This window comes from Patella vulgata, chromosome 7 (assembly GCF_932274485.2).
Source record: "Patella vulgata chromosome 7, xgPatVulg1.2, whole genome shotgun sequence".
NCBI lineage: Eukaryota > Metazoa > Mollusca > Gastropoda > Patellidae > Patella > Patella vulgata.
Genome location: NC_065885.2, coordinates 21,197,868 through 21,223,216, shown reverse-complemented (window position 1 = coordinate 21,223,216; position 25,349 = coordinate 21,197,868). Strand labels below are relative to the sequence as shown.

The 25,349-nt window shown below is 35.9% G+C and overlaps 1 long non-coding RNA gene across 2 annotated transcripts in view; it reads left to right on the top strand.

Moving 5' to 3' along the window:
- Positions 1 to 371: 371 nt before the first annotated feature.
- The window catches only part of LOC126827816 (uncharacterized), a 55,246-nt gene continuing 30,268 nt past the window's right edge, over positions 372 to 25,349 (top strand). The window contains exon 1 of one of the 2 annotated variants that reach the window (XR_007682880.2): positions 372 to 897. This is a non-coding gene — a long non-coding RNA (uncharacterized LOC126827816). Of the gene's footprint in view, positions 898 to 17,976; positions 18,083 to 25,349 lie in introns of those variants that run through there. The other variant, XR_007682882.1, reaches the window with a different exon arrangement.

Genomic DNA, 25,349 nt, shown 5'->3' with positions numbered 1-25,349 from the left:
CTTGATTTTAACTTTGACATCTTGGATTATCTGTGTTGTTCCGTGTTTTGTGTGTCATTTAGCGCTATAGTGTCAATTAACATGTGACGTAAGGCAGGATATGCTTACCGTTTCGTAACACTTGGGTAAAGCTTATAAACGACCCCTCAACTCAAACTAGATCATTTTTGGATCATCATCTCATGTTATATCTTTATTTTCCCACCCCACATACAGAACTCAAAACAACCCCATGACTGTTTGTCTGCGGGCGTTGCTATAGAAATTAAAAGCAAACGTTAGCCTGGTCCTGGTATATTTCACAAATAGTGTATTAAACAGTTCATGTATGATCCAATAATATCATAAGTGTGTAAGGAGCAGCATACACGTGGGTTGATGGTTATATAAACTGTGTGAATGATATCACACATGGAGTGTGTTAATATTTAACTCGGTCTATTCAGCATATTGAAACAACCCATAATTTTAACTTTTAAGTATCAACGCGCACGATGATTGCATTAAATTTTCTAATTGAACCGGGTTTATGAATGATAGACTGTGATAGTTAGTAAATTGTGCATTGTAAGATAACATTTACATTTGATAACCAGTGTTCAATGGCATTGCGCCGAGATTGGTGATTAGTTTAATATACGAATTCATTTACCGCGGTGTATGGTATTTCAATTCTATTAGCGATTTTCAGTTTTTCACACAAAAGACAATGGGGGCTAGTCAGTGTCGACAGGAGGGAATGTCATCCCCAGTAGTACGTAAACTTTCTAAAGGAACTCAACCATGTAAAAAGTTAACACAGCCCGTATTAACAGAAGAACAACAACACCAATTGCAGATCTCGTGGAAAATTGTAAAAGACGACATTGCCAATGTTGGAATATTTACTTTTATAGCGTAAGTAGTTTTATATTGTATCTTTTATGTGTTCAAAATGCTGCATTCCTTTGCTTGCCCTTAAGCTTATGTGATTTTATACCTGGTTTCTTTTTAGGACCTTTTAAATAATTTCATTTTATCATTAGATTTCTGGAACAGAATTTAGTATTACATCCCGTACGATTTGTATGCTAAAATTGTCTTTTTTCTTGTTTTGGGAGGGGCATATTTGAAATCGCGACCCCCCGGACCGAAACCATGACTATGTCTACCAATAATCGTTGGATTTTCATGATCTGAAGTTCATTATGGGGTTTTGCCATCTTGCTGACCCCATCTATAATACACTTAAAGCGAATGGAAGTAGTTTCCATTGACATACGCTGGGAGATAGCAATTTCCAGTGTCAAACTCGGGCCGATTTCAATTTAAAGCAATCTGTCACACAGTACAGCTTTTGTGGCTTCTGAAGCATGGTAAAATGTTTCATGCATTCACTTTTGGGTGATTTTATTGTTCTGTCATGAGATTCATGTCAAATTTGACATTTGTAGCAAGTAATAACTAGCCATAAGTCGCCATCAGTCCACTACATCAGTTATTTATCATCTTCGTCCTCCTGCACATCCCTGATCACATTCGCACGGTCCCTATCAAAACACGTGAAGAGAGATGTATAAGGCACACCATTTTTGCACAACTGCAGTCTGTTTTACAACCACATTTTGTGAGCTCAATTACTGCACGAGGAAAAAGCAGAGTAGGGTTCGACACATGAACGTAAATGCCTTTGTCCAATTTCCAGCCGCTTTCGTTCAATGGCAGAAAATTTCGGAGATCCGGTGGAAATTGCTCCTGTGATATGGGGCAACAATGCAGCACGAGTCGGGGGAAGCAGCACTCCTTCCAAGTTTTTAAAGGTTTAATGGACCAGATGGAGAGTGGACTTGGCAGACAAATCCCTCCAATTCCTTGACCTGCGGAGGCAAGTCACCATTTACCAGCTTAGTTGAGATGACACATTCGCCAATTTCCTCGAAACAGATGATAACAAGGTCATCACCAACAAACTTCATGTATACACTAACACATGTTTTCTTTAAGATGCCCACAAATGTACCCCTCCCGTCAACACCAGAGAAGTTGTGAATCCAATGACAGTACTCACTCGATCACATCTATCTTTTGCGGCCTTATCAATAACAAACTTGAAATGAATGCGAATTCTGAAACGACCTCGAGAGGCAAGGCCCGGGAGACTTGTGAGGGCATCGGTGTCAGGTGACCAAACACATACTTCCCGCCAGTCACTCTCAGCTACAGATACAAGGTCAGGTTACACCACCCAAAGTTCTCATCATTGATGCTATGGCTGTACGTCAGAGTGTGAAGAAAATACCGACCATGCATTCATCAAGCGAATCGACTCCATGCTGGTTGACTACAGTTAGGTGCGCTTGGTCATCTTAAGTGTTTATCTGTGAAGGCCGCAAAATGCAGAGATATACAAGTGATCGAGCGACTACGTGTCATTGGAAGTCGCAAGTGTCAAGGTCTGATTTGATTTCACAACCTCTCCGGTGCTGACTGGAGAGGTAAGGAAAGAAAACATAGGTTTGTGGACACCTTTAGCTTTATGGTGACGATCCCTGCTTGGCGAAGGCGTGCTCATTAATAAGCTGGTGAATGGGGACTTGCCTCCGCAGGTCAAGGAATTGCAGAGTTTTGGCTACCAATTCTACTCTTCATCTGGTCCGTTAGACCTACCAGTGTCCAGCACTGAGATGGCAATTGTTACCCAATATCACAAAAGCAAATTATATCGCCATTCGCGACAAGTCCTACATGACCCAATCCCCGAACTTTAATACCACTGAACAAACTGGCTGGCAGTTGGATAAAGGCATTTATGTTCCTGTGCAATCTTGCTCTGCCTGTCCCTCGTGCTATAACCGAATTCACAAAATGTAAAACAGGCTGCACGGGGCGGTACAGTTGCCGCAATAATGGTCTGCCTTGTAGATCTCTGTACCAATTTGATCTGGGAAGTGCAGGGGGGCAAGGATGATGAATAGCTGATGCAGTGAAATGCGTTGTATTTATTTCTTTTCTGGCGACTTCTGGTTTGTTACGATTTCTTGCTGTTATTGATATTAAACTTGTTTACTTGTTACACATGTCAAATGTGTCTTGAATCTCATGACAGAACATTCCAAACGCCCAAAAGTGTCTGGATTAAACATTTTACCATGTTTCAGAAGCCACAAAAAGCAGTACTGCGCGATAGATTTCACTAAACTGAAATCAATCCGAGTTTCACACCTAAATTGGCATTTCCCACCGGAGGTCAATGAAAGCTACTTCCATTCGCTTGATGGAAAAAACCCAGAATGACAATCCAACTAGTGTTGGTGGAGATAGACATGGCCTCGGTCAGAGGGGTCCCGATTTCAAAAATGCCCCTCCAGAGGGGTCAAGGGGTCAGAAAATTTGAATCCCGATATTTTGGGATAGCTTGGTCCCAAATCAACTCAAAACAACCAAAAAATCAATCTTAGCATATAATTCCTAAGGGAGCTGTTTTGGTGACATGTTATACCCCACTATAATTGTCGATTTCACTTTACGTTGGACTACGTTAATGTTCTTGTTTATAGTCCAAATTGCTTTGCTATGATAAAAGACAGGGGCCTGTTTCACGAAATTTTTAACTAAGAGAATATTATATTTAGAAATTTGATTGGATAATATTAGATTGATTTTAGTGCTTAGCCAATCAAAATTGAAGTATCTACTAAAATTTGGATTATATCTTTAGTTAAGATTTCGAGAAATTATTAATTACCTTTTCAAATGCAAGCTCCAACTTATGGGCTATATTTCTTAGGCTACCTAATATGCCAGCACTTGTACACTTAATGGCGACTTCTCACTACGTGTTAAATTGTTGTCATTGGCTATTGACCATCTAAGGGTTGAATCTGAATTGGTCGTCACTTAGAGATGATTGAAGTATATATAATATTATGTTCGCAGGACCTTTTTATTTAGTGTTTTTAACAATTTTCAAGTGTAAATGATTTAATTAAATCAACCTGTCCATAATATCATATTCATTGTATTGGACCTTTTTATTTAGTGTTTTTAACAATTTTCAAGTGTAAATGATTTAATTAAATCAACCTGTCCATAATATCATATTCATTGTATTGGACGTTAAATCTGTAATAAACAACAACAACAGATCTTGTTTATATGATTTTATAGCTTAAATAGTTTATAGCTTTCGAGGACAGGGCAGTTTATTCGTATAGCAAGTAGTGGGGCAAATCCTCTACTGCTGAAAATAATTACCCCACTGCTTTGTAAAAAAAATTAACAGCTGTGGGGCCATGCCGATGATGTCAAGTGAAAATCACTCTTTTTGGTACTATTTTTGAGTAACTTATTTGGGAAAAAACCACACCCAGTACTTCAGGGTCCTTGGAGACAAGTATACTTGCTTCTCTCTAGCCAATCTGGGACACCTGATACTTCCTAACTATTGGGTATTTATAGTTCTCCATTTAGGAATTTGCTTTTTGCTTTAAGGTCTATTTGTCTTACAGGATCCTTGGAGACAAGTATACTTGCTTCTCTCTAGCCAATCTGGGACACCTGATACTTCCTAACTATTGGGTATTTATAGATCTCCATTTAGGAATTTGCTTTTCGCTTTAAGGGCTATTTGTCTTACATTACCCCCCTTATCATATATACAGATCAGTATTCACAGTAATTTCAAATACATGTATACATTTTAGTATAATTAACTAGCGTCTTCTGTTATAAATGACTGAATTCCTTGCATGATCTGTTATCCATGTTAGATGAAATTATTATTAAGTTATTCATACACATTATCCACACAACTTCAGACAGACAGGTCTCTAGAGATATTATATAACCGGTGATCAATAGGTCTGAATACTGTAGTAATTACATCTGAAAATAAGTAGCTTAACTTCAAGTTTGGATTTCAAAGCACAGATTCACCTCACAGTAAAACAACCAAACAAGGCAGCTGTCCATGGCGGATCAATTACAAGCGCATCTCAGTTCTGAGGGTCTCTTGTGTAATATGTTTATTAAATGATCTATATTCAAGCCACATTCAAGTACCGTAATAAGGTTAAAATTGTTGGAGAAGAAAATTATCTCACCAAATATCTTTAATATAGGAACTCAGTTGTTGAATTAGATAATCTTCATGGGAATATATATAAACTAAAGGTTTAACAATACCGCCCAAGTTAATGTATGTATCATCAGTATTGTTGATAACTCTGAAATTGAAATTCGAAATAATCTGAAAATTGGTAGGGTCTCTCTTATGACCCAATGAACAAGCCCACCAAGTTTTGAACTAATTATCGAGAACTTCGTCAGCTTTTAAGAACGCGTTCGTGAGAGCACCAGGCAGAAGGTGCTAAGGCTGCATTTTTACATTTAGACCAAATTTGAAACATAGGTGCGGGTAGTACCCGACATATAAATATAAAATATCAGAAAATCAGACTGATCCTGCAGTTCATGACTGAGAAAATTGAGAAAAACAGATTCCATGAGGAAAAAATGATTTTTTTCGTTATATGTTAATAGTTTGAGTGCTCACTGTGTTCGTCCCTTTGTAGAGACAAGTACCAAATTTCGACATAAAGTAGAGGGGTCCCCCTCTTACAAAATGATAAATTTCAGCGTGATTGCCCAAAGGGGCCCTGACTACCTGGCTAGATACCAACCACTATAAAGAAATCAACTTTTTCGATATGCTAAGTTCAATACCTTGTAGTGCACTTTCCACGGGTAGGTAGAAAATTCTACCCACCTACCCACATACCCACCGTCTATCAATATCAAAATTAAGATTTTCTGGAACGCATGTAAAGAGAGTGGTAGAGAGAATCGAATATCATGGTAAGATTAAATGAAAATTGACGTCGAAAAATTTCCTGATCTGCATGCATTTTGAGCAAAATTTGTTGATAGAACTTGCTACATTTTCCATTTACATCGTTGTCTAAAGAATCGCCCACAGCTCAAGCATATTATATGCTTTGACTGTTGCTATCTATTATTTAATTAATTGATTATGATGATTGGTTACTAAGCCTAATGGCGCGAATACTATGGGACAATGGAATATTCCTCACATAAGTGAAAAAGACAATAGAATTTATCCTTGGCCTTAGACCCCAATGTCCTGTTATTGTCACAATATTTCATAAACAATTTAATTTGCGTTTTAAACAAACTCATATCATAGCTAAATTGTTGACAATGGAGAAGACAAATAAAACATATGTATTTGTCAAATTATAAATCATATCCTCTGGCGTGCTTATATTCGTCTTATGCAATTTCGCATAAATTACCAAATAATATTACACTATATCCCTTTGAAATTAGAGTGCTGAAACGGACCATACGTTTCCAGGTTTTCAGGTGCTTTCAACTCACATTTCTAATAGCAGTAGATCTCCTAACTTTGAAATATACGACAACTTTTGATGCAGAATACGAATTAAGCATCACATTCATTGTGCGATTCATACTTGCCACCAGGTGGCAAAATGTGGAAGGAATTTCACAGCCTCTGGCAAAGTAACTATTGTATACGGAACCTCCATAATTAGCATATAGTTAATGCCAGTCGGGCTGTTAGCAATTTACAAAAGATTTTGAGTCGATGGGTTATATACTTATCAAAATATTACTTCGAAATTACCTATACCCGCTCAAACGTGTCTGTTTAGAATAACCTTTCGCGTAGATTACAGATATGTAAGCATTTTGGGTGTAAACCATTTGCCTCCAAAATGAAAAAAAAAAAGATTATTCCCTCTCTCCAATTGATTAGACTGGATACCAATTCCATGAGTGGGGCAAGTGTCATTTCAAGTGTCCCACAGCTATTTGTACTATGCGTATGGTATTTCTATAGGCTTCATTCGTGCAGGTCTCACCATGCTGAAGAATAGAGGGCTCATTTGCTTTGTTCGAATAACAAACTCGTATCGGGTGTATATGCATATTGAGCATTGTGCATGGTACCAGCTACTACTATTCGTAAACTATGGGAACTATTATTGGATAAATAGCCAATGATGATGTTGACGCGGTCATATCTTAGCCATTAACAAAAGTGCACTACAAACATGTTAATTTCAGCTGTAATGTCTCAATGCGGTTATAAAAGAAACAAAACCGTGTCATTGACAACAAATTAAGGCTTTCTGCCCAATATGTCTCATAAATAATCGTTTAACCATCATGTGAAAGGCTTACATATGTATCCAACATCATAATGTATACACTTATTATAACCGTAGATTGCTAACTTCCTATTTATGAGAGAATAATGTTGTTTGCTCAGTTGAACAAAGCTTTTAATGGCTCTGTATTTTCCCACAATGATAAAAGAAGATTATATGAAGTTCATACTTATGTATTCGGACAAATGTAGTATAATTACACTAAAATAGTAGTAACAATATACTTTTATAGTAACAAAAACATCATTATTCATGATAGTGACTAAAACAGCGAATAACTTTCTCATGTTGAAGGCCAAAACAATTGTATCGTTTACAACATTGAACTAAATTTGGACTGGTTTCAGTTATTTGGCATTCACTGTGAATGGCCGGGGGTACTTCAATGTTATTTTTCTTAAAACTCACATCATCTTATTGTTCACATCGCATCTATTAAATAGAGCAAACATAAATTGATAAATTGCTACCCCTTTATCTTTGAAGTATCAATTTTTGTTATAATTTCATCAATCGCTTCACAAAGGAAAACATTATTGTATAGCCACCCACAGCTTCCTACAAATTATATCACGTGTTTTGAAAAGTAACCCTATGTATTAGTTGGCACTTAAAATTGCCTTTCATTGTGTTAAGTAAAGATATTATTCAGGGCCCACAGTGTATTCTATAAACCGTGCGAATTAATGACAATGTATTGCACGAATACATTGCGATATATCTGACAATCAATTACTGGTTGTTGAGCTATTACTACAATAATTTATATTCAAAATTCCCAAACAACCCATTTGCCATAAAAGTGACTTCTGGTAGGTTCTTCTGGGAAAACTACCATGGTGATTGGAGAAGTAAATTCACAGAGTTGTTTGACGGTTTAGCTATCGGTCGGGTACTGTACCGTGGTAATCAACAATGTTGATTTAATTTCTTAATTCAATGCATTTACCATTTCTTTTACCATTATCCTTCCGTCTATTCTTTTTTGGACGTTAGAAATGTATTCATGTGAGATTCCCCGCTAGCTACATCTAGTAAAAACAGTTCGGTTATTTGTCCCACGCAGTATGAATATTTATAATATAAATAATGCTGTATTATTAAAGTTCAAATAGCTAAAGGTGTTTAAAGACAAAGAAACCATAGTTCTTCATACTCCTTGACGTCGAACATTTTACTCCGGAAAAGAAACTCGATCCCTAAAGATCGAGATGACATTTCCGCTAATTGCCCAAAGCACACAAGAACATGGACAATTATAAGGAAAGGTCGCACAATGACGTGATGTTTATTTCTAATGTTTTTATAATACCAAACACTGTCAGAAATGAGCTCCAATTAGTCTAAATTTACTTCTGTGTGTGTTAACTTCAAATGAATATTTCTACTAAAGTATATAATTACGAAACCGGTCCGGTGCAGGTGCATTCTCAGTAGTTGTATTGGCCTATTAATAGCCAAACGCCTGATATGTTTATACATCTATTAACAAATGAAACTAAAAAAATAATCTAATGTTAACAAGTAAAAAATGAAACGGGGTTACCGTCTAACATTTCTGTACCAACCGCCATCATGAAGACGGGCATACGCATGTATTGCGATTGTGTACGGGGCCTGATATTTTATTAATTGTGCGATTCAGACCTACATCTTTTGATTTTGGATTTGGATCTCTGAAGATCGCACCGTCGGTAGTGACAGAGTACTACCTGTATTTCTCTTTTGCCTTTACAAAGTTCTGAAAACGTTCATTGAATTCGGATTTTCTCCCTAGTGACGATAATCAGGACCTACATAATGATAACACTACATTGTTAGATATATAGATAGAATGTTGTAATTCATTATAACAATTGCCTTAATGTTTGGACTGGACATGGGATTTGCGTTAATTGGATGCCCTGCAAATGCTTTAGGCCAGTGACGTCAGAGAATATCCCAAATGTGGTCGTAGTTCTTGACGTCCAGCAGTAGTCACGAAAGTGTCCCTCCCTCCATCTAAGCTAATTCTTAGGAAACTAGGCACGGAAGTCCATTTGAGTAAACGGACGTTGATAGTGCACTGTAATATTCCTAGGTCAATCAGACATCTTGTAGCTACCATTAAGACTTCCCAACAAGTCGAAGACAAAGCTGAACAGTTATATGGCACATACTATAGATTACTTTAAACTTAAGCTTTTTAAGTGTACGCAATAATTAAAAACATGTATGTACACTTTAACATTTTAGAACAGGAGTTTTATTACTTACTTTACTTAACGTCCACTCGACACAAACTAGGTTATTTCGGGACTAACCTATGGTCCAATTTTATTTCAATAATTCGCTTAAGCGTAGGGGTCTTTAGCAGTTGGAGGGAGCCGGAGGACCCACAAGTTTGGAGAAGTACAACATATTGAAGTGTTACTTTGACATAGTTCCTGTTGGATGTTGTGACATACGATGCTGTCACAGTGACAGCACAGTGTCATATCTATCATTCCGCGCCATGTCATAATATTCTCTATTTGGAAGATCGGGACTAAGAAAGTCCTTCAAAGACTGTGACACTTGTTATTGTTACAGTAGTTCTCAATTATGTTACCGTCACCTGGTTACCCATTAAAATCTTACATCCCTTTCCAGTTTATGTATTAGATTTTCATGGTGAACCGCATTAATGATTTTCAGCAAGGCGTCACTAATTGCCACATGTTGTCTCATCTGTGAGAGTCGAATAAAGAGTCGATAATCAACATTAAAGTCATTGGTGAAATCTGTGTCCAAATGAATGCAGGCATCGGATGTACTGATGAGACCTACTATGCAACAATACATCACACAACTTATCGCCTGAATATTAATTTTAAAAATCGTAGGAATAAGAAAAAACAATTTCTCGTTATTGTCAGTTGTTTTATATGCGTAATATATGCGTTCACAATCTAAAAGATTGGCATGAGAGATAGAATTCTGTTTATTTTCATTGTTAATTGTAATTAAATTAATTTAAATATACTAAAAGCAAAAGAAACGCCCGATTGGTATGTTACTCTGAATAGACGCATTGCATAAAACATGCCAAATGTTTTTATTGTATATTTGTAACCACATCTCCAACTTTACCTGAGCAATAAGGCTCCTTCCAAAACACATAATTGAACCCAGGAAACGGTACTGTGTTCTCCATGATTTTCATGTAACTCATGCTGCACGTGCTGTTAACCGGGACCAGCCCTATAAAATGCACCCCCACCCCATACCTGGTTGAATCATTCAACCATAAAAGTATGGTATATCAAGGTATATGAAACTTTAAATTATGTTTATATCACAAGGATCTCGGATTCGGATTCTATCGATATTTGCGCATATCGGCCTGTAACTTCCTCGATTATGGCCCTGATTGTACGAAAAAATCGCGATTTTAGCTTGTTGTTTCTTACATCATTATTATTTTTCTATAGTTAAACACGTGGGTTTTTGAGTCTGTTCGTATTTTAGAGTGTGCCTTTGATCTAATGATGAACTTGTGCTAAGATTCCTCCCACTGCTAAAGACCCCTACTCGCAAGCGAATTATTGACATAAAAAATTGAACCACATGTTAGGCCCGAAATGACCTAGTTTCTGTCGAGTGGACGTTAAACCCCATTTCCCCCTCTGGCTCTTTTTTGGCCTTTGGCCAATGAGTTTGAAAACGAAAAGAGAATAACTATAGAAACTGTGATTGTCTTCATGGCAAAATTATCAAAATTATAGGTGTATATTAATATATAGTTACAGTTACCACTTATTTCTGTTAAATAAACATCCAGACTAGGGTTCTCAAAGCACTTAATAAGGCTATGATCTGACCTCCAATAGTGTGAAGCAATCTCAGTAACTCATACAAACCCTCCAAATACAATGAAGTTTTATTCAGATGTTAAATTGGCTCCATGTCGATTTGTCTGACTTGGTTGTGATATTTAAAGAACTGCAGTAGTATTGACAGATTCAGACAGATTAAATACCTCATCTACTGCAATCATCTTGTTTTATTGGAAAACTTAGAAACTGAATAATAACCCAAAAGAAACATGTATTTGTTAAATTTCAATAGACCTGTGAAATATAGAATCGGCGAAAATATTCAATTAGCCATTAGGTTTTCAATGGCTTAATCCTACAAAACACCTTTGTTAAAAAAGTCTCTTTCATATTTTAACTTCCTTGGTTATTGTCCCTACCCTTTATACAAAATGTGTAATATGTACTGTACAAAGTTTGTGGACTCTCTAGAGTCGATTGAGATGAAACTAAAGTTAAAGATCACAAGATCTCAGATGAGTTTGATGTTGGTGAGCAGCAGACTGTAACTTCCTCTGTCATTAAGTACTTATGAGAATAAACCTATCAATATCAAGCATCGTCCGTCAACAATATCCTATCCCGATAACGTGGTGCGTTTGCAAAAATATAGTCCGACGCAGTGGGACCATAAGAGCATTAACCCTGTCGATTTACATCATTCTCCGTTGGACTAATCGTCTGTGAGCAATGTCTTGTAAATGCGACAAATACAATGTGAAGCATTGGGGCCCTACTAATTTTCAATGTTCTCCGTCCACAAATTGGAAAGATGGGCGCATCATGCATGGCAACCGCTTGTTTGATTAGAGAATGTTCAGAATTAAGGGCTGGGCGATGAGCACTAAAATCATACTGAAATTTACCAATTTTTAAATTTAATATGTAAAATACATAAAGAGTCACACTGGTCATATTGTAGCGACATTATTAGTGCATCCAGTGATTCTAACGATAATCTACACTTAATTATCTAATGTCCATCCCGCATTCCATTCCACCAATATTCATTTGGTAAATAACATCTAAATTGTTCGCAACAAATTAACTGCAAACATAACAATAATAATACAAAATTAAAATCCTGTATAAAGACCATTGTCACATATTGTGAATTGTATTAAATAAACAGAGCCAGTGGTCTCTGTAAAAACACAACTTTTAAGCAAAATAACTTTTGCCAATGTGATATTTTAAGGAAGATTTTATATCATTTCATTCACAGATGTACCAAATCACATTTTTGCTCTCTGTTTGCTCGCCCATTTTTATTATTAAAGCCAACAATTATATGGTCATTTGTACTTTATATTGGTTTCTGATTTAATAGAAAATTGAGAAGCGAGGCTAAGACTCGAATATAGCAGTACCGTGGTAAACCGACAATAATCAATGCATACACCTTGTCAAGACTACAGTGATAACTTGGCTCAGAATAAAGTAATTTGAATGAAATTTTCAATAATATTCATTTGCATTATCGATTTTTGAATTATTATAGCAAGAACGGCCAGCTCTTTATCTAGATCTTACATAATGTATCTTTATATTAAAACGCATAATAAAGTATTCATTTACTATAGGCAGTTTCACTATTACGCAGTAAGAAGGTAATTCAGTTCAATAAAAATATAATATGTAGGTCTCTGTAATCAATTCTGAGCAAAACCATGACTAAACGCAGGTCTTGGTTATCCATTCTGATGCCAAACCATGACTTTTTACGTATTTTATTACCGTTACCATGAATGGCGCTTTTATGTCTTTTAAAAACTTCGCATATCTTTAAAAAAACATGATGTCAAAGGTGACGATTTGCATTTCAACACTTTTCTTATCATTGCTAACACGCCACGTCGGTGATATTTAGATGAAAACAGAAAATAATATAAATATCAACATTTACCCACTTGTGTATACACGTATAAATTATATAATCATCATATCGCATGTCATTTCTATTGATGTTAAATCGCTCTATTCATCACGCCTTTTAGGTGAAGCAAAACTTATCTGTAATGAAGATATGTTACATATGAGCTGCTTGATTTTGATTAATGATATGTAATAAATGAAAGTAGGGCATAGTAAACAACATGATTTTATGCTTATACTTTATGCTTTATGATTATACTCAGAAATGATTGAACATAACCACATTCCCCCAAATATTATTTTATTTTTCAATTTGCAGAATAACCCAATCATCCAACAACTTGCCAAAAGGGAGGATTTCAATAGGCCCTTCCTCTCTAGACTGGATAATAATTAATTATTAATTATACTTTTTATACGCCCACATTGAAATGTGGTCGTAGATTGTCGTCGTCGCCGTCGGTCCAGCGTCCAGGAGCTAAAGTTAACATCCAATTATACACAGTGTTTAAGATCATGAGATGAAGAATCCTATTGATTTCCGATAGTTACTGCCAGAGTTATGACCCTTGATCACTTTGAAAAATCTTATGGACGCTCTAGACCCTAAAGTTAATATCTGATTGGTTTTGAATTTATACACAGTGTTTAAAGTCATAAAGCATATTTCTGATAATTACTTCCAGGGTTATTGCCCTTGATCCTTTTGAAATATCTTATGGACGCTCTAGAGGCTAAAGTTAATACCCGATTGACTTTAAATTTATACACAATGTTTAAGGTCATAATTATCAAGAAGCCTATTGATTTTCAGGCTTAAGGTAGTATTCGATTGACACAGTGTATAAGGTCATAAGACAAAGAAGACTGTTGATTTTCAACGATTTACACAGAGTTTCAGGTCATGAGACGAAGAAGTCTATTGATTTTCAACTATTTCCGATAATTACTGCCATAAGGCACCTGATCACCCTAAAAAAAATCTTGTGGACGCTTAGATGCTAAAGTTAATATCCAATTGACTTTATATTTTTGTAATACAACGTTTAAGGTCACGAGACGAAGAAGCCTATCAACGATTTCCAATGATTGTGGCAAATAATATTAAATCTTTCGTATTCTTAATGTTGGAATAGGGCATAACTAGAAGCCAAATGGGTTTTAACTCGTAGTGTGTCTTTATTTCTGACTCCTCGGACGACTTAGCTGCTGTTTCGTTGCCTGGCAACCTATCTTATTTTGTAGTGGACATTTTGGTTAGGATTGATTGTGTGTTCTTGCGTCTTCTCTATATATTCTTCTCTTTAGGCGGTTTGATAAGCAACAGCAGTTATTAAAAGCTATTATATTAATTAGAGTAGTTCACGGCTCAATAATTTGTCCGTATAAAAACTGACCCGCTAATCTGCCTGTCTATACCATCGAGGAGATTTTCTGGAGTGAGCAAAGGCTAATCCCGCGCACGTGGAGTCGGAGATCGCAGCAAATATACGTCACGAATAGCTTTTAAACAAACAAGTATTGGTATATAAAGCCGAGTAAAAATACACCCATTACGCGCTTCGACTTTCGTGGTTATTTTACAGCGAACGTGAACAATTTTCGATTGCACTCGTTGATTTAATTGTTGATTTTGGTGATTTAGGCGATTTTGGTACAGAGCTAGCTGTAATAGCTTCGTTTCTTTTCTAACTTTCAAACTCATGAGCGCGACAAGATAAACTGATTATTACAACACTTTGAGATTTGCTTTTATTTAGTGGTTACAACCTTCGTTTACGTGATGAGACCGGAAAATAACGGAAACAAAATTTTTGTTTGTAGTCTTTATTTTCCAGACACTTTTCGGTAACTTGGTGTAAATTATTTTTAGAGTATCTAATTTCATTATTTCTTAGAATACTTTCCTCGAACTTTATTCAGCAATGTGTACTTTTTTCATAACAAACAGCATACGGCACATGTCTGTGAGGATACTGAGATGGAATAACTATTCATTTCAATATTAGGCTAATCTTTGAACAATTCATGTCAAACGTCGATCTTGTGATATCCAGCTTAACGTGTATTTTAATTGCCACTGTAGCATTATAAGTAGTTAATATTAAGACATTTGAAGGCGTCGGCATATCGTAAAAAAAAACTTCAATCGTCCCATAGAGTGCATTCCGTTACTACGCGGCATGAAAATAAACGACTGTGATGAAGAAATCTTCGTTCCAGGGACGTAATTCTATTTTTATTTTGACCAAGAACCATAACTCGTTTTTGTCACAAAGAGTTAACTGCCTTGATAATGGGCGCCGAACATAATTTCAACGAATTTTTCAAACGTGGCCAGACATCGATTGTTGATGAATGAAGTTTTTGAGTAAGTCTTATCATATAATGCTAAAATAAGCCCGAATTATTGTCTATGTGTTGTAAAATTTGTTGAGCTTGGACCGCTCTATCATTGAGTCAGCTGACGTGGTTTCGATTCCCCGGTTGTACGTGACAAGGAGTAGGGTCGCCTGTCAAACCTCGTGGGCTTCTCTGGGTCCTCCGGTTTCTTCCCATTGCTAAAGACCCCTACGCACAAACGAACTATTGAAATAAAATTGAACCATGTGTTAGTCTCAAAATGACCTTGTTTGTGTCGAGTGAACGTTGAACCCTCCTCTCTCTCTCTCTCTCTCTCTCTCTCTCTCTCTCTCTCTCATATACAGGAATACTGAAATAAGTTTGAAATATTTTCTCAGAAACTAACCATTTTTGTCTTAGGCCTATACCATGTGTGTGGTTCTTGAAGGAAAAAAAAATAAAACTATTTCTATGCCATCGTCATAATATGTTATTTAATCGCACACATGGTTGGAATTCTACCAATTGTAAATAAATGTACACATAATAACCCTTCAGAATGAAATTTCAGTTGAAGAGTATTTCTTGGCTTCAAAAAAAATGGGCGATAACCCACAACACATTGTCAATTCTTAATTTACTGTAGCATAACTAACGGGAGAAAAGTAGTTCTTAATTAGTTTAGTGATCTAGATTATGCAAGAAGCCATAAGAAATATAAAAATGTACGCCTTCGGCTCAACCCGAGATTCTTTAAAGGTTTCAGTAATAATAATAATAATAATAATATATATTGTTTATAGACCGTTAAACACAAATTGTCTCAACCGTCTTTACATGGGCGTACTACACATAGTATATATACATAATAATAAATGAATAAAAACTATCAATAACTCATAAAAAATCTCAATTAAAGATATACAAATGTACATGCCTATAAAAATATTAGTTTGACTCGTAGTATTATTGCCTAATTGAATAAATATGTTTTGAGGTTGGATTTAAACATGCTAAATTTGGTGAGTGATCTAAGTCTTAGTGGCAGCTCATTCCAGAGAGTAGGCGCGGCACGACTGAAGGGACGATCACCATACAGCTCACTGGTTTGTTTTCCATGTGTTTTTTGTGAAAAGGGTCGCAACTTCATCTCATCACTGCTTCTAGTCCGATAAGATGAAACTTGAACACTAATGATATCCGTGAGGTAGAAAGGCGCTGACTCACTATGGCGTATTAACTTGAAAGTTATACATGACAGTTTAAAATGAATCGGCTTCTCAACTGGGAGCCAGTGTAGCTCTCGAAGTATGGGCGTCATCTCTGCGTGACGCTCCAGCTTCCTTCGGATCACCAGTCGAGCAGCGGAATTCTGAACATGTTGTAATTTCTTTAACTTGTATTTCGAGAGACCATAAAACAGACTTTTGCAGTAATCCAGCTTTGATGTCACAAAGCCATGCACCAATTTCTCAGTACTGGCCTGGTCTAACAAATGCCGGATTCTCCCTATACGCCACAGTGAGTAAGAAGCCTTGCTACAGAAACTCTTGATCTGATCATCCATCAGTCCAGCCGAGTCCATCATCACCCCCAAGTCACGAGCGGAAGCCGGTGGCGAAACAAGCACCTCACCAACTCGTACATCACCCGCGACAACCTGCGTACTCGCATTTTCCCTGCACGGTGAGAAACAGACAATTTCAGTCGTATCGTCATTGAATGCAAGTATGTACAGCTGGGTGTCATCAGCGTATATCACAGCATCTAGACCATGGCGGCTGATGATGTCCTCGACTGGAGTCATGTATAATGCAAACAGAACCGGTCCTAGGACCGAGCTCTGGGGAACACCAAATTCTAGGGGATGGTCCCCCGACACCACCGATCTAACTGACACTCTTTGTGTTCTTCCTCGAAGAAAGGAATTGATCCAATCGTAAGCCTGACCACAGACGCCAAAACGTTTACGCAATCTGTTTATGAGGATGTTGTGATCGATGGTGTCGAAGGCAGCAGAAAGGTCCAGTAATACCAATATAACATTATGTTACTAATAAAGAGCGAGCACAACATCGTTCAGGACTCTAAGGAGCGCCGTCTCGGTGCTGTGCCCCTCTCGATAAGCAGACTGAAATTTGACATATTTTGTTAGAGAATTTAGAAGATTGTCTCTTTAATTCAAAAAGTTGTTGACGTGAGTAGGAAATCATTTTATAGTCCTGGAAAAGCTCACTACATTGCTGAAGATGGCTCACATAATACTCAAAACAGTTCACATGATAGTGGCCAACAGGTAAATTGTAACTAAAAATAGCACAGATTATCCAATTTATGATTAAGTTTATAATACAAAATCTACCCCCCCCCCCCCAAAAAAAAAACAACAACAAAACATCACAACACCAAAATTACAACATTTGGAGACACATAATTTTCACAGTTTGGTCCAGATATCCTTATCTTGATTTCATACAAATTCATACAAATTTCTGTAATCAAAGCAAATTAACACAGCTGCAGCCAACAAGGGTGCATTTTACCGCGACGTCGGTTTTTATTTTCCACAGGTTATTAATATATGCTTTCTTTCGTAAAAAGGATAAATACATGCATTATAGAGGAATATTGCCAAAAACAACAGTGTAGGTAGCAAGCGATATACAATAAATTACACACTATGTTTGACATGTACTTTTTTCTTCAAAACTAGAACCCCCCCCCTCTCTCTCTCTCTCTCTCTCTCTCTCTCGCTACTCGAAGATAGACAATGGAATTTGAGGCTACAAACCAGAATCTGCCCACCACGTGCAGTGAATAAGGATTAGATTTCAGGTATGTGTTGCATGTAAGCGGTCCGGAGTTCCAGTAATATAATAGCCGTTAGAAATAAGATGGTTGACTGCACTCAACTTGTTCTACAGATTGTTAAATTAAGGGCCCATCTTTCAATTCGCCCAGCACGAAAAGTTGTACAGATAGCTTCCTGATTATCCATTTTCAGTGATTAGCCACGTGGAAAACTATTTTGATTTTAATTAACTCCGGAATTAGATATTATGCACAGCAGAGCTTATTGACTAAGGTCATTATATAATTCGATTAAATTATCCCGACAATTAATTATTAAATATGACAAACGAAAAAAGGATTTTCAATAAAAAGAATCAGAAATTTCCAGACCATCATATTGTATATTTTCTTGCACGTAGGGGTCTTTAGTAATGGGAGGATACAAGTATCCATAAAGAACTGGCCCTATTACAGGTCTCAAATCAGATTTGTGATTGAATCTAATATTTCGCTTCGTTGCGTTATTAATGTAGTGCATATAAAGTGATTTCAATGTTGTGTTTTTTTTTTGGGTTTTTTTTTTAAAAAATCATAGTAATTTCTAAAGGCGTTTTTTTAATGATTGTTTTTATGGTTTTTGAATCAGTCATTACCAATTAAGCACGCATTGTCTTAGAGGATAGGGTTTTCTTTGTTCATTACAAATCGTGCCCGAAATTATACACGATTCGTGTACTTATAATAGATTGTGTATATCGGATATTAGGATCTCATATTATCTCGGAAAGATGACAATATCAATATTAATTGAATTGGACCAATATTAAAATCTAATTCGTATTTTTAAATTTTGAATATTATGGAAAATATTGAGTTTGGGGTTTAGCTTCTTTAAGAAGAAAACCCGGAATTGATAAGTAAAGCAGGAATAGAGCACACGAGTACATGTAGCATCTTCAATATAAAGCTTGATCTCACTTTAAATCCGTACATGCTAGATTTTGTAAAACTCGCGGTCTTTTGCTCCAGGAATATGCAGGAATAGAGAAGTAACGTCTATCAGGCCATATCACTCATTTTACACAAATTAACTCAATTATTTTTGCATATAGTTTGAGATTTCGTTTCATGTAATGCTAAGTTGTGTTTGTGATATATCTGATAGTACATGCTATACTTATTTGATGTTTAACATTACGTGCAGGGGTACGGCTCTGCCCATAAATAGAAACTCTGAAACACAAACATGCGGGCAAGACAAAACAGTATTTGTAAGTAATAAAAGCATTGAGAGAGAGAGAGAGACAGAGAGAGAGAGAGAGACAGACAGACAGAGGGAGAGAGGAAGTATGGGATTTAACGTCCACTCGACACAAACTAGGTCATTTCGGGACTAAAAAAGTATTAAGATAAAGGTATTGTCAAATCAAGTGACTAGGGTGTATTGTCTTGGGCCTGCATTAAATTGAAAAAAAAAAATGTAAACAAGGGAGGCACTTCACCGTATGGGAAAGCATTTCCCAGTTATTTTTGTATTGCCTAAAAATGCCAATAATAGTACTAACAATTCATATAAATGGGTACCAATTTCTAGCAAATTGTTGGTAGCGATTCAAGACAAGTATTTACAGGTTATATTTAAGGAATATAAATGTATAGTACTGTTATCTGAAGGTTTTGTTGTTGCTTACTTCTTTGCATTTTAATTGTATCACGAACTTGTCTAATATTTTCGTGCACAGTAGTAGGCTGTCGGTGTACTTATCGTAAATTCCATTTGGCAAATTGAAATCTGTTATATTGTGTTCTGTCTTGAAAGCAATTGAAATAGGGTTAATTACCTGTCGATCAAAGGAAACTGTGTAGGCTAATATCATTTTCTATTGAACATTAGAAACCCACTTTAGATCGTTTTGATTCCGGTCGTTGAAAAGGTGACACATTTTATTTTTATTAACTCCACGCATTACTCCCCCAACTGCCTTTTACATTATCAATGTTCAAACTCAATACCAGACCATTAATGCCGTCGTATAGAGATGGTGGACAGGGATGTGGGGGAGGGGGTTGCAGGAGATGCATTAAAAGTCAATCTGAGACTATAACTTATTATTCTCCAGATAAATTGACGTTGGTGTATTTAATACGTAGTCAATAAAGATTTTTATATTAACCAATGCGCAGTGATTGACGATATACAATCCTTTAGATTTGTTATTGCCGTTATCAGAATCAGGATTAGGCAAGTCGATATTAAATTTACAAATAAATTGCCATACGACATTAATAGTATGCTATATAGCAGCAGAAGAAGCACTCGCCGCTTCCCCACCACACTCCCCACAAAAACATGACATTCATGGAATATCTAAATAGACACGGCGAAGTAAATATCCCATATGTAACCGTGTACAAGCAGATAATCCCGAGGATTTTTAATATAATGATAGTTTCTCTTGAAGTAAATAGAAGTTGATTGATGTCAAAACGATCGTTATTTACAGGAATAGTGTTACATTCTATCGAAATCTTTTCGAAAACAAAAAGTGAAGTAAGACATTTAAAACGTTTGGTGGATTAATTGGTTCTCGAAACAGAGTAAAGAAATAAACGGTTCTCATATTTACCACACTGATTTAATACATCTCGTTTCTATAGCAAAAGAATCTGGAAACTAGAGAATAGATTCTATTTTTTTAGCTACTTGGTGTAAATTAGATCTAAACCGATGATTGTCTTCACCGCATTTCGCAGAAAGGATTAAAAAATAACAACGCATAACATTCCTAGGCGTCGCATGTGAAATGATCAATCTCCGATTGTGTTTATCTTTGTTTGCTAACATCATTTAATTTGGACACCCCAGCATCCCATTACCAAGTCTAAATATATGGACTGGTTGATTATTGGCTATTCAATTGTCGAACAAAAGTTTTTACAGCAATCATCAATGATTATTAAACGTTCATAGATTCCTGTCTATGACGTTTTGATGCATCCATATTCAATAAATTTGAATATTGCAGTTTTAAAGTTGGACCAATAATAGCCTACAATCAAGGGTCAGAGAGATTTAGTAATGGTATCCTATTATTAATTACAAGATGGCAATCTCTAACTGACATTTTCCAGATTCAACTAACTGATACTGTACAGAGCACACATCACAAGGAAGTAAATATAAACAGGTCACAAATCTATAGAATACAATTACTGGTTATTACTGAACTCAGTAATAAGCAGTAATTGTATTCCATAGAATTGTGACATGTTTATTCCAGTTCAATTACTAAATGCCATTAAAACAATGAAGTAAATATAGCTTGAACTTTGCCACATCTACAGAAATATTATTTATAGCACGGATTTGCATCGAAGAAAACATTGATAATAATTAAATAAACATGTACAAAACCTAACACTTCTTAGAATTCTATATAATCTCAGCAATTACTCTATTATAAATTGGAATCTGTATGAAGGTTCGTGCATTAAATGAATAAATTGAGATAGAATTTAACGGGGTTTTTTTCATTTTGGAATAGCAATGAATTTACAAATCTATATCGTTGGGCATAACGCCCACTTCCACCGATGGTGATATCGCAAACAAACTTACGGCTCCGCGGTGGTCCAGAGAAAGGGCAATGGACTATCAAATAGAATGTCCAGGGTTCTAATCTCACCGTGAGCCGATAACAACCTTTGAGATTTGTATCCCGGTTCTCACTTGTCAGATCTGGCGGGATTGACAATGACAATGACACCTTGAGCCGATAACAACCTTTGAGATTTGTATCCCGGTTCTCACTTGTCAGATCTGGCGGGATTGACAATGACAATGACACCGTGAGCCGATAACAACCTTTGAGATATTTGTGTCCCGGTTCTCACTTGTCAGATATAGCGGGGTTGACAATGACAAATGCTTAGTCTTGAAGATGGTACTAAAAATGACCACTCATGTTAAGATAAGGGTAAGTAAAATACTTCTGCAGTTGGAACGTGAATTGGATTAGACATAACCATTTAAAAATGAAAAATGCAATATGTTAGTCTCAAAATATCTGAAATATTGATTGCAAAGACGTCAAACCCCATTCCATTCTTTGAAGCTTTTTATATATATATACAAGTCATATATTAGGGAAACCAATTACATCACATATAAACACTATCAAATTTAACAATGTTAAGATAATATACAAGTGGGTGTCAAATAATGAAACATACAGAGGGAATTTGTTATCCGAACTGAATGGAATATTGTAACAGTATTATTGTTTTTATGATCGATACATTCATAAAAAAATAGTCTCTACAACCGGAACACACAGACAAATATGGTTGATCGCAACATATAAACTCATTCGAATGTGGGCGTAAAAATGACAAATACACAGTTGATGTTCAAAACAAATAACTGTGTTGTTAAAACTATGTTTTTAAAACCTGTTCTCTTTAATACCATGTACTGGGAGTCCACAAGATACAACATTAATTAACTAATGTGTAGAGAGGCATCCATTCGGTGAAATTTTTAAAAATGTATTCTCTTTGTGTCTCTGTGTTCAATTGCATCAAAACCAGATATTTTTACTGTGATATTTTATAAAGAATGGATCAGGAAACCCCTTAGCAATTAGCGTGCAATCATTTTAAACTTATGTTTTTCTACAAATAAAATAAACAGGAATTTATTCAGCTGTTGTGCATCGAGTGCGATGTTTAACACGTAATGCTACTCCCCTCTAACAATTCAAGCTTTGATGTCTGTTAAAAATATCTTGCAATCTTTATAGTTTCCTACTTTTTAATTGCAGATTTGTTTCTCGTAAACTGGAAGATTTGCCCATGTAATGTATGATAATAATCTCTATTGCACGTTGTCTTATTCATTCGGACTATTTGATGGCTTTCATATGCATTCCATTATGTATCTAGACTGTATACAATCTGTACATACAGTATTGCTACTTCGTTTCGTGTTATGTTCCTTCTTATTTTAAGTTCTCACAGTATCATACCAACATTAATATGTACCACACGTCTTGAAAATTAATGTTATTTTGTAAGATATTTAGTTAGATATTGTTATGCATCACAATGTGAAATGTTTGTTGTAACTTCCATACTCATGCTTGTACATGTAGTTGAGAATAAACTATTATTATTATTATTACCACGGTCATCGGGTAAGGAAGGACTGCGTCATTCGCGCAACGGTGGATTTTACCGTAGAGATTTGGTCGAAATTAGTTCATCGTAATACTGACAGAAAGCGAGCCATCAGTGTTATAACTGATTGGCACTAATTGGAAGGTCACTTCCATAAGTGACTCTTCTGAGGTTTATCATTCAACGATAAAGACTGTGGTATTTCCCGTAGAGATCTGGTTGCAATTATTTCGGTGCAATACCGACGGAAGTCAAGGTACCGGTGTTATAGCTGAATGACTTGAATCTGAAGGTCACAACCTTAAATGACTCGTTTGAGATATCAATTCTTGTGGCAAATTCCACAAATTACTGCTCCATCGGCCCAAAACATCAACAATATCAAAAAAACCAACAAAAAAACACATCAAACTAGTACAGTATCATGAGGTTAAATTGATCCGAATGAATTATTAGCCAATCGTGATGTTTCCCTGGCGTTTGAAAATGCTCAGTTCTGACGGAAGACCTCGAGGCGTCTGTATTATCTATTGAATCATGTTTATATTAGTTAAAGCACCCACTTTCCGCATCAAATAAGCTAATTGGTTATGTATAAGATTAAAAGTGAATAATTTTGACGGATGAAATATTATTTTCCACCACTAGGAAGTCGCCAGGTTATCCCATGAGTATTTGTTAATGTAATTACAATCCGTGATTAACTAAATCTCCCTGTTAGCTTTTATTTCTTTAGACGTGCTCATTTACGACGAATCCGTCTGCACTCTTCGTTAGTGACAGGACTTCGTGCTCAACAGACTGAAACGTTATGATATTCCGTCGTATGATTGCATCACTTTATAAGATAATCAAAAGGGAATGTTGAAAATTCTTTAATATATATAAGTGGGAACATCCCATGGGATTCTTTTGGTTAAATACACAGAGATATGTTCTAAATCATATGACCAATATAAAAAACTAACAATTTCTAAAAATACTTGAAGATACATTGGAATGAAGTTTCAGAAGTTTGGGCTCGAAATAATAATAATAATAATAATGAATTTGTGTAGCGCCTCTCATCTAAAACTGTTCTACTCGATGGCACTGAGCTGCACTGTCACATTTGGTATTCACAGTTGAATAAGTGAGTCTTCAAGGATAATTTAAAGGACTCTAATGTTCTGGCTTCCTTTAATGTTGCTGGGAGTTTATTCCATTGGATGGGTGCTGCCACTAAAAATGCCCTATCACCACATGACACTTTCAAAGTTTTTGGACAACACGGTCGTGTTTTGATGTTGATCGAGTTGTTCTTTCTCCATTTTTGATTTGTATAAGATCCCTCAGGTAGGCATCAACTGTCTCTGACAGACGATAACTCCGCCCACATATTCTCGATTAACGGTAAATGTTAGCTTGGTCAGCTATTAATTAATGATATAATTATTAAATGGACTACTGTTTAAATCAAAGCTGTATCCAAGGCATCCGAGGGTCTACAGGGTTGACTTGGGACTTGTTATGTAAATAAAGGTCTAATTAATAATTTCTATAACATCTGAAGCCTATAGAAAAAACTTGCAATAGGCATTTTTAGCTCGTCACTAATGTATCTTTAATGTGATTGTAGCGTGTGAAAATTGAATCGCAAACAGGAATATCAGTCGAAAAATGGCTCAATTCCTTTCAGTATGTACACAGATATGACGAACTGAAAATCTCATCTATCTATGCGACCCCCTGTGTCACAATCCCCATAACCTTCTTTATCTGTAGTGAACCAAATTGATGGGCCTGTTTTTAAATAAATTGTTAGATAATCAATCTGGATTAAACCACGAGTAATTTGATATTTTCTGAAAAATGCAAACTTTAAGTAAATTTTAAATAGATATATAATTGACCAGACAGATGGTTTGTAAGGAAAAAAAATGATAAAATTCTGATACACTGTTTATTTTTAGAGGATTGGATGTCTATGACTTTGTTTATATTATTGTATTAAAATATCTAACGGTAATATGTTACATTTTGTATCTTTCAATGATAATAATAAAGTAAGACTAAAAGCTTTCTCTCTCTAATCAAGAGAAATATTTGAAATGTCAAACATTGTTGTAATCTTATTATTGTTCATGATAAT